The sequence below is a fragment of the Felis catus genome, chromosome B4 (assembly GCF_018350175.1).
Source record: "Felis catus isolate Fca126 chromosome B4, F.catus_Fca126_mat1.0, whole genome shotgun sequence".
Lineage (NCBI taxonomy): Eukaryota > Metazoa > Chordata > Mammalia > Carnivora > Felidae > Felis > Felis catus.
The window spans coordinates 112295314-112315028 of NC_058374.1; the positions used below are offsets into that span (position 1 = coordinate 112295314).

The 19715-nt window shown below is 37.0% G+C and overlaps 2 long non-coding RNA genes across 4 annotated transcripts in view; one reads left to right on the forward strand and one right to left on the reverse strand.

Moving 5' to 3' along the window:
* Positions 1–19715, forward strand: part of LOC109501709 — a 123550-nt gene that overhangs the window by 54721 nt on the left and 49114 nt on the right. The window lies entirely within an intron of this gene.
* The window catches only part of LOC123386675, a 136764-nt gene continuing 135973 nt past the window's right edge, over positions 18925–19715 (reverse strand). For both annotated transcript variants that reach the window (XR_006600939.1, XR_006600938.1), the window contains one exon: positions 18925–19263. This is a non-coding gene — a long non-coding RNA (uncharacterized LOC123386675). The remainder of the gene's footprint in view (positions 19264–19715) is intronic.

The following is a 19715-nucleotide window of genomic DNA, read 5'->3' on the forward strand; positions in this document are numbered from 1 at the left end:
GAGGACAAAACATAAGAGACTTTTAAATATAGAGGACAAACAGAGGGTTGCTGGAAGGATTGTGGGAGGGGGGATGGGCTAAATGGGTAAGGGGCATTAAGGAATCTACTCCTAAAATCATTGTTGCACTATATGCTAACTAACTTGGATGGAAAATAAAAAATTTATTAACACTAATTTAAAAAAAAATTAAATTGATGAAAATAAAAAGCTTTTAGAAGCATCAAAAATATATATGGCCATTTCTGTTATAATTAGATATGTGTTCATATAAATGGTGTGCTTATGCAAAATAACATAATAAAATCCACAAAGATAATGGGTAATTGGGGTTATAGGCACAACATTAAAAAATCTTTGTCCAGTGACACATTAAAAAAAAATGGGAATCTAATAAAACCAGTATTTGAGCTTTACATATCTTTAATGGTTAAGAAATACATAAATTCTATAATAATTATGGCACTTTGCTTTGAAAAATGCCCAGAGTTTACTTGTGAAGGGGAGTGTGGAAAGCATTGCAGCTGATACACAATCTTACGGAAGCTTTAAAAAAATGAAGGTGCTCTCTCTGATTATCAGTCCTGTCAATAAACTACATGATAGTTATTTTGAGTATACAACACAGGCAAATTGCTCAGAAGAATGCTTGGCATTTTGTGTTTACTAATCGTCATTAGTCTCAGGAATTACAAATTAAAAACACAGTGAGATAGGACTTCACATCTACTAAAATGGCTGAAATGAAAAGGACTGACTATGGCTAGTGCTGGCAAGGATGTAGAACAACTATATTTCTCACATTATCCCAGTTGAGAGTGTAAAATGGTACAACTACTTTGGAAAACTGTTATACAATTAAACATGTAGTTATACTATGACCCATGAATTGCAACTAACAGGCATATACCCAAGAGTGGAAAATGTATGTTATCACAAAAAGATGTGTAAACTAATATTCATAGCAGTCTTATTCGCAATAGTTAAAAACTGGAAACAACACAAATGTCTGTTGACAGGAGAATGAATATGAAAATTTGGGTATATTCTTACATTGTCTTCTTACTCAGTAATATACAGTATAAACTAATGATTCATACGACAACATAGAAGAATCAAAGTAAACATTATCTTGGGTTAATTTTTAAAAACAAAACAAAACATTGTTAAATGAATGAAGCCAGATGAAAAATATTTTATGATTCAAGTTATATGTACCTCCAGAATAGAAAAAAAAACCCTCAAAGTGATAGTGATATAAATAACTTGTCAGATATACAATATGTTGATTTTCTTGCATGTTAATTATACTTCAATAATAAACAAGAACATACATGGCTATGCATATATATCATAGAATAAATCAGGCTGTTTGGCTATTATTTCACTTTTTAAATATATTCTGATACTTTTTGATAATATTGAGTGCCTAAAAATGGAAAGAAAGAAATGCAATAAAAACTATTAAATGATCAAAAAAAATCAGATCACTGTATTATATTGCTTTACCTATTTATGATAGGTGGCTCTCCTATAGTTAAAAATTTTTTTTTCTCATCAATTAATTTTTGGAGATGAAACGATCTAATGTGCGTAGACATACTAAATGTCCTGATATGCCCTTCAGTAGACACATTTTCACTTTACTGGGTTTACAAAGCATTTCCTAAACTTACTTGTTTAGAGGCGGTCTTTTTGTCTTTGTTTTTCTTTCTGTTTTGGTTTTGGTGGCATCATTCATGACATGTTTTGGGACATGTTTTGGAAATTCCCCATTTCACATGGGAAATATTGACTACTGATTTGAAATAATATCTATCATGCATTGTTTAGTGAGAAAAGACGGTTCCAAGCCAATATGAATAGTATGATTTTATTTAAAAAATATATGTACATATAAAGATCTGAGCTGAGATGCAAAAAGTACGAGATGGATTTATTGATGACTCTATGTTTTTCTATTTTGATTAGCATAGTAGTGCTTTGCTTCTTTCACTCTCTGTGTGCCTTTAGCAAAATAATTTAAACTCTCTGTGCTTGAGTTTCAATTATAAAATGTCAGCTTTATGTTTTTTACTTTGAATAAGCTATCTTATCTGTAATAATATTTTTTATACTCAGCAAGTATTTAGTGTGCACCTATGGTGAGCTTACAACGGTGAAAGTGACTTGTTCGTATGACTTAAAACATTAAAAAAGACCCCCACAGTTCACATGTATTAAACTTGAAATAAGACTTACTATACGTTTACTATACCCTTCAGACCCATGATCCCTTCAGTATAGTGGGGTTCCTGACCTGGCTTCACAATGGGACAAGCATCAGTGTCAGAATGTTTATCATGGTCCTTGCTGTTGACATAAAAGATCAATAATGTGGCTTGAATATCTGCTTTCCCCTAATAATCCTTTATTCATAATCATAATCTACTTTTTTCTCTTATTTTCTTCATGTACTGCTCAATTTTGGCAAACCTTATTTGAAGCTATTCATATTTTTACTTTGTACTACCTCTTAGGAGATTACAAATTCTATGAATTTCTTACATGGTAAATTAGAAATTCATTATTTTTATTTGTTTATATCTATAGAAGTGCTGACAACACTGACCCCATCTTTGGCCCTCCATGTTGTTCTCTCCTCTGGCTCACAGATGGCACCAGTTTGGATAACAACCTGTGACCTCACCACCATGCCCCTTGCTCTGTGAAAGCTGGGGATTAAGGTCCAGATGGGGCCAAAGTATATGGGATGGAGTATAGTGGCTGACAATAGCTGCGTGGTGCCCTGGATTGTCCTTCTATCCACCCACCTGCCTATTTTCTCCTGTCAGTAAAGTATCCCAAATAAAACTCAGTGTAACTGGTGTAGCATAGCTTACTTTGCTTTTCAGTGTTTAGATGCCATCTCAGTCTGGAGGACACATTACTGACACTCCTCCACTTTCTAACAATGTCTTACTCAAGCTTTGTGCTTTGAACACCCGGTAGGACTACTGATCAGAGATTTTGTTGCCATATTTACAACATAACACATCAGTTGAAGGGCCTTAGAGAATACTGTGGGTATAATCCAAGAACGGGTCAGTCGCAGGAGAATCTTTTTGGAGTAACTATGAATTGGATTTGCTTAGGATTTGCTTCTGGAGTATTCTGCACTCTCTAGTACCTGAAAGACCACTTTGCCTTCTGAGCCTGTACACTGTGGGATGGCGCCTAATAATATGAACAAAACCGAGAATAAAACCCACAGCGAAGCCTTTAATTTGCTTTATTTACATGCTTTCCGTGTTGCTAAACTTATGCTCTCATTATAATGAACACTAAATCCAAAATATCTTTCCCTGAAAGTTAAAAAAAAAAAGTCATTATTAGTTCAGAAGCATGTTTTCTAGTCTGATTTCTTGCTTTGAAGGTGACAGCATTAAAGAGAGTGTAGTCTTTGGAAGCAGTCATCTTTGGTTTATACTTTAAATCACAGTTTTTAACCTCAATATTATTAATATTTGGAGCTGGACAGTTCTCTGTGGGCGAGATTGTTCTGTGCATTTTTTGAAAATTTAACAGCATCCCTGGCCTCTACCCACTAGATGCCAGTAGCAAGCCCTCTCTGCCCCAACTGCGGCAACCAAAACTGTCTCCGGTTATAAAAATCATCTCCAGTTGGAAGCACCACTTTAAATATTGATGTTTTTTTCTTTTTCTTTCTGTTGCTACATTTGGGCATTTGATGTCCAGTAGGGGTCTCTGAAAGAAACATGTATTTTCCTGTCTTTGAGTTGTTTTAGAAAAGACTTCTAGCAATTTTCGTTTAATGTGTAAATCTAATCCTAGAGACCAGAGAAAAGGGTCTAGGTATAGATAAAGGATTTATTTATCAAGACTTCATACCAGATATGAATACAGGTATCATAAGACATAGTTTTTAGTGTCTTCCTCTTTGTGTAATAAATGGCCCAGTCATTCCACATATGAAGATACCATTTTGACTTGATCAGGTTGTGTCTGGGACCAAGTGTTTTTTTTCTGAACTGCCAATACACATACTACTTGTCCATGTTTTATAGATGTTTTATTCAGTTTGTTCTAAGAAAACTACCATAGACTGTGTGGCTTAAACAACAGAAATTTATTTTTCATACTTCTGGAGACTGTAGATCAAGATGCAAGCAGATTTAGTTCCTGGTGAAAGCCCCTTCCTGGTTTTGTTCTCACATGGCTGAGAGGTGGGGGTGTGGGGAGGGAGGAAGAGAGAGAGGGAAGCAGGGGAAAAGAGAGGGAGAACGAACACACAAGCAAACTCCTGTTTCTTCTTTCTGTTCTTATAAGGGCACTAATCATATCACGAAGGCTCTACCCTCATGACCCAACTGCCTCCCAAAGACTCCGTCTCCAAATACCACCACAATGGGGATTAGTGTTTCAACATATGAATTTTAGGGGACACAAGCATTCAGTCCATAGCAGTAGAAGAATTTCATTATATGAAAAAGTTGAAAGACTGGTATTTTCTGTATGAATCCTTATAAAAAATAAGAATGAAAAATAAAAATAGTAAAAGAATGGAAGTCAAATGCAACTGGGAAAATATATGTAAAGTTAGAAAATTAGGTTCCACTATCTTGTCTTCACTGTACCTTGATGGAATCACAGTAAAACATGGACCTTTATGCTTCTCAGAGAGATTCAGAAACTTAAAATGGTTTTAAACATCATCCTTGGCAGAAAAATGAAACAGCAAAGAACTTCAGTGGTATTTTCCTAACACAGGAAAATCTTTTCAATTAGACACATCAGCAATATATGAGAGGGGAATATGAAATAGAAAAGTAACATCAGACCTTGAGATAAATGGCTCAAATATCATAAATGATTTTTTTAAATAAGAATTTTACTGATTCATTGGTGACTTCATGGAAAGTTCCATTTATAAAACCCCACATGACAGTAATCCCCGTATCTAAATTCAAAAACAGAGTGAAAACATGTCAATTCACCTTCTCTAAAAATCACACAAAAGATAAGCACTATCAATCTTGTTTGTTTCTCCTAGAGAGGGTTTTTCTTTCTTTTGTTTGTTCAAGTTTATTTATTTATTTTGAGAGAGAGAGTGAGAGCAGCAAGGACATAGAAAGAGGAAGAGAGAATCCCAAGCAGGCTCTGAATTGTCAGCAGAGAGCCTGTAGTGGAGCTTGAACTCATGAACCCTGAGGTCGTGACCTGAGCAGAAACCAAGAGTTGGATGCTCAACCAACTGAGCCACCCAGGTGCCTCAATAGACAGGGTTTTTCAATATCGACACTATTGACTAGATTAATCTTTACTGTGAGAACTGTCCTGTACAACGTGGAATGTTTACCAGCATCTGTAGCGTCTGCCCACCAATGATTGCACAGTTGTGATACTCCCAATTACCTCTAAACGTTACCAGGTGTCCCCTGGAGGGTAAAATGTCGTCAGTGGGGAACCATCCTACAGAAGAATAAAGCAAGATTATACCTGTGAATCCTCGTAAAAAGAAGGAAAAGGAAAAAGAAAGAATGAAAAAAGGAGAAAGAAAGAACAATAACCTGATTTAACAAAGCCTCCTGGCATTTTACTTGACACCTTCTATTATTATAAGAAAACACACTTAGAGATAATAGGGATTTAAAAAAGCAGCAGACAAAAGTGCATCATTTCAGTGTAAAGAGGAGAAACTGAACCTTGCAGTGGTCTCAGTAGGACAGATAACAATTGAAAAGTGAATCTTTACCAACTTATGTGCTTTTGAATGAATGGGAAAAAGCACTCCTACCATTCTGACTGCTACTTATATGACTTCTGCACAGTTGGAGGGTCTATTTTAGGCAACTATAAATTTGATTTACATGCAAACTATATTATGAGCCAAATGTATTCACTAGAGCTTGGACCAATCTATTTCTATTTGATGCCCTAGAAGGAATAGTTAGGACACATACTAAAATAACCCCATTACTCCAGTACAATACAAAGTAAATGCTTTGTTGTTCAACTATAGCAATTCCAAATAAAGTTGTAGCTTGTGTGTGCTGCTGTTTGCTAGCTCCACCTTTTCATCTTTTTCTGAGTTACTGTGATGTCGAACCTCCCACTCAGACCCCTGTGAATATCTACAGATATCATTTTATCTCAGCGAAAGCAGCATCAGGTCATTGGCTCTGAGGTAAAAGGCAGGAACAAAGGGAGTTCAGCTGACAACAACACTGCAGGGACTTTGCTAACAATGGAAGTTCTAGAGATGCACACACTGCAGGCCCAAGCTCCTGACTCTTCTAGAAGGGAGACAGGGCTAACCTAAATAGAACAGTACCTCTGTGTCTGATTCCCAGAAACCTATGTAGAAAAGCTGATACCAAATTTCTTGTTTTGTTTCTGAGTGATCTTTCCCCTGCATTCAAGTATCTTTACTTGATAGTTGAAGGAATCTTTATCCAGTTAAAAATATCCATTTGGTAATTATGAAGTCAAGAGAATACTTTTTCCTTTAAAGGCATTAAGTTTTCCTGGAACACTTATCCCGACTCAGGTAGGTACAATTAAGAAGATACTTGCTGGATCCTTCCAAATGTCAAAGTCTGACCAGTTACCTGGGCCTGAGTTTTCTCCTTCAAAGGGAGACGGTATTTTCAAGTCTGACCTATAAGCTAGTGACTGACCTGCTGGAAGCAATAGTCTTTCACTAGGACCACAGCAGCTTGTGCATTTTGTTACTTTACTTTACTTGTGCTGTGTACCACAAATTATAGTTTATAGTTGCAGGGCACTGTTTGGAAACTACTACAATATATAATCTTGTTTAATTGATTCTTATGAGCACAGATACTGTTAATCAATACACTATAAGTAATGCATATTTATGGAGTTGTTTGTTTTGTTCCATTGCACACTGTCATTCTTGAGGCCCATGTTGAAGAAAGCACTGTGTGACTGCAAGCTAAAAATGCACCATATCATTAAAGCAGGCAGAAGCAAAAGCATTGATCTATGTGCCCAGGGACAAAAAGGAAACAGGGCAAGTCTAGCGTAAACTAGGAAGCAGTCTTACATAAGATATAAGAGCCAACTAAAAAGCCAATAACAACCTACTTATAAAATTGTTAGAACTAGTAAAAAAGTTCTGTAAATTACTGTGCATATAAAAATATGCAAGAAATTAATATAGTTCCTATATGCTAGTACAGATATGTTATAAAATGAATGAGAAGTAATATTTTGTAACTATTACCTTAAAAAGAAGCATGTGTGACTTATATGTAAAAACCACACCGCACAAACGACCGACAAAACCTCAGATATATCCAAAATAAGATATATAAATGTAGAGCTATGCCACAGATGAGGAAAAACAATTAGTGCACATACCTAATGAAATCCCAGTTAAAATATCAATGATATTTTCCTTTTAAATCTTGACAAGATGATTTCAAAATTCTTCGTAATAAAAAGTAGAAAAAAGCTAAGAATAATGAAAAAGAACAATGGTGAACAGGATTAGCTCTCACAGATACTAAAACATATTCTGAAACTATAATTATTAAATCAGTACAGAAAATGTGCACAATTAGTCTAACTAAAAATACATTCTGACATATAATTTAATGTATAAAAAACTGGAAACATTAATCAGTGAGTCAGGGATGAATTATTTAGTAGAAAGGTATGACATAATTGGTTAGGTGTCTGGAAAAATGTTGGATCATCTCAAAAAGACAACAAAACTGACGGTGGGTTATTTAAAGATTTTAATGTAGAAATTCAGACTAGAGAGAGGCAGAAGAAACTGGTTTGGCAAGAGATGTGAAAGGTATCCTTTAAAATGAATGTTTACAAATAGTTTTAATAAAATGGAAAATAATTATTACATGAAAAAACAAGGTAAAATTTTGCATGTAAAATATAATTTCAATTTTGGGTAGCATAACATGCAGAAACAAATCAAAACATTATTTTTTTTTCTATAACTGATATCATGTTCCTGAGATTGTATTACTCTGCTTTTTGGAAGAAAAATTACAACCTTGCCAATTAAGCATAATTCAGTCCATTAAGGTTTAAAAGGTTAAAAGCTTCTTTAAGTCATCTTGGAGCTTTCACTCCTGATAAGGACTTCTCTTTCCCTTTAGCGATCAGGCTCTCTTTCCCTGGTCCTTCCTCCACGGTGCCTGGATATAGGGGAAGGCTTACATATGCTCTGGTGTCAGAGAGATGGAACTTTGATTTTCCTGCTATCTGTATTTCTCTGCTGGTCTCAACTACAGCCTGGTAGATTTGTCTTAATCCATTAGTCTTCATACCTATGTTGATAGCCTCTGAGAATTTAGAATTTGTTAGAATGACAAATATTCCTGAATTTTTCTGACTTGCTATGGTCTCTGATCTCAAGGTCATCACACTATGAAACTTCTTTGTCCCAAGCCCACCATTGTCTTGGTTCTTCTGTACTGGGCATCTGGAAATTTCTGGATTTCCTTCTTGTTCCACTAGGTACAGAGAGCTAGGAGTCTATCTTAGACCCACATGCTGTCTTCTTAGCCATTTTAATTTACTCTTGGAGTTTCTCCTCATTGCTACAATGGCAGGTGAATCTTGGGGCTCTTCAAGGAGCTCACAATTTTTCTGAGATATGCCCTTGCCTATTCCTATGCAAGGAATAGCTGCATAGACACAAACATCTATGTTGATGTTTCCATCACCTGTCATAACTCTACCCCATATTTTGGTCCCAAGGCAGAACACCTAGATACTCACAACCTATAATCCTACCATTCTCTCTCCCTTCTTACTTCTTCCTATCTAGAGGTACTGTTCTTACCATGAGGAATCCTCCCTTATGCCATATATTTTATGCTCTATAAACTATTGTTTATAGTTTCACTATAGTGAAAAGGAAAAACCACAATCAGAGCCACAAATTTTGTTTGACATATCTTAAGGAAGATTTTTATTACTTATTAGTTTATTTTCTTTTTCAACAGAGCATAAATACGGAGTCTTTTTGTCCCACAAGACCCTTATGAAAGCCAGATTTGAGACATGAACCTGAGCAGTCCATTTTTTAGTATTCTAGGAGACATTTTCTCTCTCTCCCTGAAGTGATAAATACCATTGGTTTAATGTATAGAGAGAATCAGAAAACTATGATTAAGATAAAGAAAATGCATTCATTGTTTAACAGTTTCAAAATCTTATCCCTAAGGCATTATGTGTAAAATATGAATAGAAAAACCTTTGTTTTTAAAATACTGGAGTAGACAGCTCTAGGTCTTTGTCTTCTTGGAAATTACCCTCAAATAATAGAAAGAAACACAAAAAGACAATCTCCATCTTTGATTAAACTAGAAAACATTAACACAGAACATAATATGAGAAGATGGATTTTCAAATACCATAAATGTTAATAAAAGATGCAGATTTCTTTTTTTCTTTTTTCTTTTTTTTAACATTTATTTATTTTTGAGAGAGAGAGCGAGACAGAGCCCAAGTGGGGGAGGGGCTGAGAGGGGGTGGACACAGAATCTGAAGCGGGCTCCAGGCACCGAGCTGTCAGCACAGAGCCCGATGTGGGGCTTGAGCTCACGGACCACGAGATCATGACCTGAGCCGGAGTTGGATGCTTAATCATCTGAGCTATATCGGCACCCCCAGGGGTGCAGATTTCAAGACAGGCTGGCAGATCACTGTAGCACAAAGTAAAAGAGACCTCCAAGATGGGAAAACCCACTAATCCTTATTTTGAACAATGGAAACAGGGTGTGTCTATAAGTAGGAGACTCCCCTCTACTTAGTTGGGGTTCAAGAAATAAGGGAGGACCTGTCTAGCACAGATGTATAAGACATACCTGTGTTCAAGAAGTAAATGGAGGCTGTGGACCAGAAGTGAGTAGTATTACAGCTGTCATTCACTTTTATCCAGGAAGAAATAAGTCACTCACTCATGTAAACTTGTTCTGATGAAGAACTTCACATGAACCAGGAAAAGTTCTTTTTCACTTAGAATGTGGTGCAACTTTTCTCTGACTCGTCACTGAAAGATTTACAATAATTAAAGAAATAGGGTCTATGTAAAAATATTATTAAAAAGTTAAAGGAAGAGGAAACCCTTTCTTAGTGAAGAATCACCAGAAAAATAGTGATTTTTGAAAAGATAGAATGGGTCACCAGCAGTATCACCATGAAGTCTAATCAGTTAATGAAGTAATATATCCTTATGAACAAAAACCTCAAAGCAAAAAAACAAGTTAGAGGGGGAGAAAACCCGATGAAATAAAGTAAGATAAAATTTTAGTATTTCAAAAAAGGAGGAAAAAAAAAACCATCAAGAAATGAAGTCCATACTGGTAATATGGAGGACAGGATTGAGAAAAGCAAGAAAATGCAAAGCTAATTGACTTCCACTTTGGGCACATGGTAAACTGGATATTGTTCAAAGCCCTTCAGCTGAAATTTATCTTGATGCTAAATAAGCTTTAAAAAAATGTACTTCTAACACATTTTGGAGTTCTGTGTTAATGAGGACTTGTAGGAAACAGATACTGAAGCAGACAGAGTTAAGGGTGAAAATAATTAACCCGAGCCCAACTTTTGTGAAAGATGAAAATGATGAGGAAGGAAAATGAATGGAATGTCTTCACATATGATGGTTTAAGAAGAAAGTGGGAAGGAAGTGAAAGAGGCAGGAAGAGCTTCATACCATGACACAGAGAAATAAGTCTCAGCCAAACCAGTGAGGACTTTGGAACAAAGAGGAGTTTGCTTGAGGAATCCTATGTTGAGTAGAAATGACTAGACCTAGGATCCCTTCTGTGCTTGATCATAGTTTCAACTTGAAACCTGAGGCAAATTCTGAAGGCACTGAGGCTGCAGCTGTCCTCCTAACTGCATTCCTTTTAGCAGAATAGCAAATTCTTTTTTGTAAGATTAGACAGGTACAACTCGACAGCTGCTAAAGTCCACGTCTTGGACCATATTAATACACTTCTCCATATACATTTAGGGAGCAGCTCTCCTCATATGTTCTAGTGGGACTCTCTTTTGGGGGGAAATGTGGAAGAGAGGTTAGTGAGATGAATACTAACCTCACTGATACAGTGATGTATACGGGACTGTAACTGCCACAGTCCTGCCTTCACTATTAATTCTAGATTTCTTTTGCCCTCAGCTAGCACCTCCGCCAGCCATGGTGGCTTACCTAGTGGTATGGTCCAAACCTGCTTTTCCTAGTTCCTGGTAACTATACTGTTCTCAGGTGGGATTGCTGCATCTGTGCAGTCACAGTCACACGTGATCAAAGGAGTACCAAGAAACGTCCACACTCATCACTTGAGTTCACATATATATTTCCAAACCCTATCTTGTTCTGATTAGGGTTAGTTACCACTGAATATAGGGTGACTCCTCTTCTCACCTGCTGTTCTCTATACAAAAGGGGCTCTAAGTGCTCAAGTGGCAGCCATAACTAGTGGTTCCAATGGCATCTTTATTTTCTCTCCTGGAGAGCGTGGCCTGTTTGGAATCAGTACCTCTAATCCTACAAGGGACAGTAAGTACAAAATCATTTGTATGCCATTGGGAATGATGGTAAGCAGCATCATCTTTTTTTTTTTTTCCAGTTTGGTACCTAGCTGATGTATTCTTTCTATCGGGAATGGCGTCACATAGAGTTCTTTCATTCAGTGTGCATGCTGCATGCTGGAAGGTAGTATCCCATTCTTGCAGAGTATTGTTCCTTCAGGTTACCATCTCAGGAGTACCCTGAGCTGTTTTTTCTAATGCTATATCAGGATGGCTACTTCCAGATGGTAGGGTGTGAAATGTAGACAGTGTATCCCATTGTCATGGTCCCACTCCTTTATCTCCTTTGCTGTGAAGTGGATCCCATGTTCAGATCACATTACACTTTTGTGGGAACAGGTACCTATAAGACCTCAAGATAGTGCTGGCTGAGGCTCTGTGGGCAGGAAAGACAAGCACGTACTCAGAATAAGTCACTGACCCTTCCAAGATACAAAGTTCACTATAACTAATTTGCTACCAAATGATTCCCTGGAGGAAGAATACCTTATTAGGGGCTCAGAATTGGTCTCTGTTGTTGAAAAGCTGGACATTCAAGGGCAGCCCTTGCAATTTGGCCTTGGTAAATATGAGTACATGCTGTGGGACCTATGTGCGGCCTCCATCTCTGCCATTATTGCCTATTGTGTCACATCTTGAGTGGTCAGTGACAAAGGCTCCAGTGTCACCTGATCCAGTTATTTTGTCTGATTTCCGATGCACATTAGCTGTGTCTCCTCCCGTAAGTTAATCTGTCATCCACATACTGTCTCCTAAAGCTTCTTGTCTTCAATCGTCTATTTTTTTTTTTTTTTTCTTACGGGATCCTAACAAGTCAGTCAGGTCATTAGGTCATACTGCTCTTGAGTCTGTATGTATTTCCACCTCAGAGCCCTTCTCCCTATATACAAAGAGGATGACTTGGTGTACCAATGTACAGCTCCGTCTGCAAGGAAGATATTATTTTGCCTCTGTCTTTCAAGACCACCACTGGATTTCATCCACATTCTGACCCTACCTATCCTCCGTTTCAGAGAGTCTTACCTTTCTGCCACCACAAGTGAGACCTCAGGGAGGGGTGCTAGGACAGTCATGATAGGTCATATGGGGACTTGGCTTACCTGCTTATGAAAAACGCTCATGCATCCTTGCACTGTTCTTATTTTATCCTGATTGTTCTTATTTATACCTTATAATGGATGCTGCTTAGCTTTCTCAACTTAATGACTTGCTAGGTTGAACAGAAACAAGCTCATGATAGCAGTTCCAGATGCATGGGCACTTAGGATCCCATGGTCAAGGGTTTTTCTCCACCAAGGCCCAGTAGCTTACTAACAGCTGTTTTACGAAGGTATAAAATTCTCTGCTGCACATAGAATGGCCTTGCTTTATTTTAGAACTCCAGGGCCTGCATTATGATTTTCCCACTGTGGCTTCAGATGAACTCTGCACTGCCTCTTTTTCCGCCACTGACAACTTTAACACTGTAGGGTCTTCTGGATGTCATGGCCTAGGCTGTAATTGATTGCATCATATCCTGGACATGCTGCAGAACCCTTCTGTACCCAAGATGCCACTCAAAATTGACAGTATTTCATGTCACTCATCCTGTGAGCTGGAAGAGCATTCCAAGATGTGTAATATATCCTCTTCAGAACCCCCCAAAAAGACTTACCAGGCATTGAACTCGCTTGTTTTCGATAGAAAATACGAGATGCAGTAATTGTCTTTTATTCAAGAGGAGGCATCCTGACACACATGTGACCTCTATACCTCTAAACGCTTTGCTGAAATCACATGCTCTGTGTCTCTATAGAATTTATCTTCCATTAGCTGGAGATGATGTGTCTTTCCAAATTCTCCTGCATGCTAACCACCACTTAGAATGCTACCCAATAAATATGATGTTATTTATGCAAAGCATAAATGTGAAATTCTATGGGATATCCAAAGATCTATGGACTATGTTTATAACAAAGACCAGAAAGAAGAATTAGCATAGCCCTGGAGAAATATTATGAATGGTTATTCTTGTTCATTACATTTGAATGCAAACTGTTTATGATACTTTTTTAATTGAGATACAGTGGAACACAGTCACCATCGACTTAATGACCACATATTGTATATATTAGTTTGCAAGGGTTGCTGTAACAAATACCATGGAATGCATAAGTTAAGCAACAGAAATTTATTTTCTCACAGTTCTTAAGGCTAGATGTCCAAGATCAGTGTGGCAGACAGCAAGTTTAGTTTCTTTTGAGGCCTATCTCCCTGGTTTGCAGATGGCCACCTCTTGTTGTGTCCTCACATGGTCTTTTCTCTGTGGGTATATATGTCTGTGTCCTAATCTTGTCTTCTTACAAGGATACTCATCACTTGGATTAGGGGCCACTCTCATGATCCCATTTGGTCTTCATTACCTCTTTAGAGACCCCATCTCCAAATATAGTCTCATATGAAGTTCTGGGGGTTAGGGTTTCCAACATATGAATTTATGGGGGCACACTTCAGCCAATAAGACCATGTACCTGAGGCCATGCTATTCTGTTATAATAAAAATTCTATGCCTCATATGTCATGATCAGGATTACTACTTAGTTCAGCTTACTGTGATGTAAAATCATTCTCCAGGGTTCATCTAGTTTCTGTAAGGGATATAATATCTGCCATCCTTTGAGATGTGTGTTGTTGTTTTTTTTTTAAGTTATTTTTTTTTTCGAGAGAAAACATGATGGGGGGGAGAAGGGTAGAGAGAGAAACAGAGAGAGGGAGAGAGAGAGAATCTTAAGCAGGCTCCACGCTCAACATAGAACCCAATGAGGGGCTTGATCCCACAACCCTGGGATCATGACCTCAGCCAAAATCAAGAGTTGGATGCTCAACGAACTGAGCCACCTAGGCACTCAGAGGTGTGGTTATTCTTAATTCACTGTCTTGGCTGGGGCAGGGATATAGTTTCAGAGGCTTCCATTTGGTTTACCGCCCCAGTAGATTTTACCCTACAGTCTAGTGGGGATAAATCCAATCTAGAGGTTAACCTAACTTCCAAATATATCGATTCCATTTATACATTAAGGAATAGCAGAAGTGAACACTGGGTATGTCAACAGTCCCACTAGACTCAGTGTAAGTCAGATTTTGACCAGGACTCATTTACTACTGCCCCTCCCAAGCCTCACACTAACAATGGAGCCCTGCTGATGATTCAGGTCTCCAGGTATCAGTGTCAGCTCCAACCACAGGACTAATAGTCCTTGAACGGTTTAGAAATTCCTTTTCTCCAGTGAGTAACATTCAAGTAAATAGTCATAGTGACTGAGGTGTCTCCAAATTGATGAAGATTTAGGGAACATAATGTATCCTAAGCCTGTGCATCAAGGTGAAAGAAACTATAGACAATAAAGAAAATATTTAATAACAACTAATGAGAAAAGATAAGATTATCTACAAATGAACAACAATCAATATGAAAACAGAATTTTCAACAGGAACAATGGAAGGTGGTGGATTCAAGGACCTGCAGTCAAATAACTGTCAACCTAATTTTTGTATCTAACTGAACTCTCTTTTTTAAGAATGAGAGTGAAATAGGGCCGCCTGGGTGGCTCAGTCGGTTGAGCGTCCGACTACGGCTCAGGTCATGATCTCACAGCTCGTGAGTTTGAGCCCCGCGTCAGGCTGTGTGCTGACAGCTCGGAGCCTGGAGCCTGCTTCAGATACTGTGCCTCCCTCTGTCTCTGCCCCAACCCATTCACATTCTGTCTCTGTCTCTCTCAAAAATAAATAAACATTAAAAAATTTAAAAAAAATGAGAGTGAAATACATGTATTTAGATTAATAAATGGAGAAAAATTGTCATTAACAGACCTTCAATAAAGGAAGTACTGAAGTGGTACTTCAATGAAAAGAAAGCGACTCAGAACACAAAAAGAGATTCAAAAGAAATAATTGAGCAAAAAAAAAATCAGTAGAGATTTGGGTAAACTTAAGCAAAATTGATAATATTAGGTAAAATTAATTCTTTCTAATAGGTGAACTAAAAATAAGATAAAACTAAAATATTAGAAAACATAAAAGTTAGGGATGTGGTAATACTTGAAATAGAATCTGATTAGGTTGTATTTAAGGTCTGTATCTTTCTCAATCTTTTCCAGGTTATATAAACAAAAGATTTTTAACTATGGATTCAAATAATGTCATACTGTGATTTAATAATTTAATTTTTGGTATTGTGCAGAGATTTTAAGCATTTGGAGAACATGAAAATATTATTATATTCTTAGCCAAAACCACATTTCCCGTAGTATCTCCATATCAGAAATAATACAAGAAATAATTTTCACCTATTAAAATCAAATTAATAGTCAAGTTTTTTAACATAAAATTTTCTCTAAGTAACTATTGGGGTAATGAGGTCATAAGAAAAGTTACAAATTAAGTAAGCTGGTCATACTAATAGATGTTTTTCCTATCTTTTTGTACTCTTTGTGTGATAATTTTGATACAATCATTTAAAAACACATTGTTACTAAGATGTTATAATTGAAAGTCCATAAAATTCACCTAGTTAACGTGACCATGCAGTTACCTTCCATATATTTACAGAGTCATGCGACCATCGCTGCAATCAAAGTTGAGAATATTTTCATCATCCCGCAAAGAGTACCCTTTACAGTCTTATCCATTTCCTCCTATTCCCGAGCTGTAGGCAACTATTAATGAGTTTTTCTTTTCTCTGTAGATTTATTTTTTGGGACATTTCATTCCATAAATGAAATCGTACAATATGTAGTATAATACTATCCAAATACTTTGCTCTCTTTAAAATCAGGTTATTTGTTTTTTGTTGTTGATTTCTAAGCATTTATATTCTGAGCACAGTCTCCATCAGATAAATGGTTTGCAAATATTTTCTACCATTCTTCGAGGTTTTTTAAAACACTTTATTCATGATGTCTTAGGAAATCATATATTTTTTTTTAATTTTGATGGAGTTCAGTTAGCCTATTTTTTCTTTTGTTGCTTTTGCTTTTGGTGTCATATAATAAACAATTGCATAATCTAAAGTTATGAAGATTTATTCCTGTATTTTCTGTTAAGAATTTTATAGTTTTAGCCTTCCATTTAGGTCTATGATCAATTTGAGTTAATTTTTGAGTACAGTAAAAGGTAGAGATCCAATTTCAGTGTTTTACATGTGGGTGTCCAGTTGTCCCTGAACTATTTGATGAAAAGACTCTTCTTTTCCCCACTGAATTGTCCTGACTCCTTTGTATATTACCATTAGACCACAAATGTATGGGTTCCTTCCTTCCTTCCTTCCTTTCTTTCTTTCTTTCTTTCTTTCTTTCTTTCTTTCTTTCTTTCTTTCCTTCTTTTTAAATATTGATTGATTGGGAGACAGAGACAGAGTATGAGCAGGAAGGAACAGAGAGAGGGAGACACAGAATCCCAAGTGGGCTTCAGGCTTTGAGCTGTCAGCACAGAGCCTGACATGGGCCTTGAACTCATGAACTGTGAGATCATGACCTGAGCTGAAGTTGGGCACTTAACTGACTGAGCCACTCAGGCGACCTGTATGGGTTTATTTTTGAATCTCAATTCTGTTCTGTTGATCAGTTTGTCTATTCTTATACCACTAACACATTTTCTTGATTCATGTAGCTTTCTAGTGAGTTTTGAACGTGGGAAATGTGATTCCTTCAACTTTGTTCTTCCTTTTCCATATTATTTTTATGCTTAAGATTATTGTATCTTCTTGGATAATTGTCTCCTTTATCATTATATAATACTTCTTTTTATTCTTGGAAATTTTCCTGTCCTGAAATCAGCTTTATGAAATTAATACAACTATTTGAGCTTTCTTTTGATCAAAGTTAGCATTATATATTTTTCTCCACCTCTTATTTTTATCTGAATCTTATTTGTAAATGAGTTTCTTGTAGACAACATATATTTGGGTCTTAATTTTAATCTATTCTGACAATCTCTTTAAATTACGTATTTATATAATTTGTGTTTAACTTATTAATACAACTAGATTCATATCTACTATGTTTGCAACTATTTTATATTGATTAGTTTTTCTTTGTTTTTCTTCCCTCCCCACTCCTTTTTTTTCCTTTTCAGATTTAAAGTAAACATTTGATATGATTCAGTTTTATCTTCTCTCTTATTGAATTAATTATACTTCTTTTAAAATATTTAATGGTTTCCCCAAAATTTGTAATATACATTTGCAAATAATATTTACCTTCAGATAATACCACACTGTTTCACATTTAATGCAAATACCTTATAACAGTGTATTACCAATTATTTCTTGCCATTGTGTATGACATTGCTGTCATTTGTTTTATTCAGCTATGTTATTTTCTTTTAATTTTTTTTAACGTTTATTTATTTTTGAGAGAGAGAGACAGAGCATGACCGAGCGAGGGGCAGAGAGAGAGGGAGACACAGAATCGGAAACAGGCTCCAGGCTCTTAGCTGTCAGCACAGAGCCTGACACGGGGCTCAAACTCACAGACTGCAAGATCATAACCTGAGCCGAAGTCGGATGCTTAACCAACTGAGCCACCCAGGCGCCCCATTATTCAGCTATGTTATTAATCCTCCAATGCCTAGTTACTGTTTTTACTTTAAACAATGATCTTTTGCACTAATTAAGAATAAATAAATGTTTAATTATTTAGACATTTTTATCCTTTAGTTCTTGGAAGGTAGTTACAGTTGCTAATCTGAAGCCTTTGTTTAACAGTTGCCTCCCCGGGCGCCTGGGTGGCGCAGTCGGTTAAGCGTCCGACTTCAGCCAGGTCACGATCTTGCGGTCCGTGAGTTCGAGCCCCGCGTCGGGCTCTGGGCTGATGGCTCAGAGCCTGGAGCCTGTTTCCGATTCTGTGTCTCCCTCTCTCTCTGCCCCTCGCCCATTCATGCTCTGTCTCTCTCTGTCCCAAAAATAAATAAACGTTGAAAAAAAAAAAATTTAACAGTTGCCTCCCTCAGAGGCAGTTTTATTGTAAGCTTTTTTTTTTTTTTAACTGCATATGGTTTGCACTTTCTGTGTCTTTGCCTGCTTCATTTTTTGTTGAAAAGTGGACATTTTAGATAACATATTGTAATAACACTGGTTACTGATCCCTCTGGGAGTAATGTTGTTGTAATGTGCTTTGTTATTTGTTTCTGCGTTCAGCGAGTTGACTGAACTAATCCTGTGAAGTCTGTTTCCCTCTGTAGTATGCACCCTCTGCTGTCTTTGCTCATATATATTTTTTTGCTTGTTTTTGTCTTTTGTTTTTTTTTTTTTTTTTTTTTTTTTTTTGTCTTTTAACAGCTACCATCCCTGTGTCAGCATAAGTCGTTTATTCGTCAAAGGTTGTACTTTCACCTTTAATCGGTTAGATTTTTATTCTTTACCATTGAATTTGTATGCCTGGCCTGGAGACTGTCATAGTTCAAGGGCCTTCCAGAGTTTTCCACATGTTCAGTCAGGGACGGTAGCTTGGATATTCTCTCTTGGATCACTCTTAAGACGGCATATCCTTGGGCATGAAGTTTTCCATACTGTCTTCTAAATAAAGTCCTTCCCCTTATAGCCTCCATCTTCCACTGAGTAGAAGCTCTGTGCTTTTGCAGTGACTGGGAGTGGGAACAGAAGCCAGCCTCTCCCAGAGTCACACCTCAGTTCTACAAGAGAATGTTAGAAAGGAGGTTACTTCCTGTCTTCCAGGCTTTCCCCTGGGACATAGAACTTTAATCCTTCAGGTGAGCGAGGGTAGCTATGGTCAGGGCCCCAGGTTTTCTGGACTTTTTAAAGATTGTTTTGTCTGAAATAGAGCTTCTTTTCTACAAGTAGGGGCTGGGTGGGGAAGGAGAGTTCTAGTTTTCTTAACTGTTCCCACCTTGAATAGAGTTTTGCTATATGGAGCTAGGAGGCCTGAGAAACACTGGTGAAGCTGTAGCCTTAGACTTAGAGCTGGAGGGAGAGGGAATCCTGGACTTCTTAGTTGCATGTGCCTGGAGTAGAATTTTCATAAATCTGAGCTGGGACAGATTATGGGGAAAAGAAGCAAGCAATGGCTTAAAATGCCATAGACTCTCACTGTTCTTACTGCGATTTAGTAGATTTCCTTAAATGA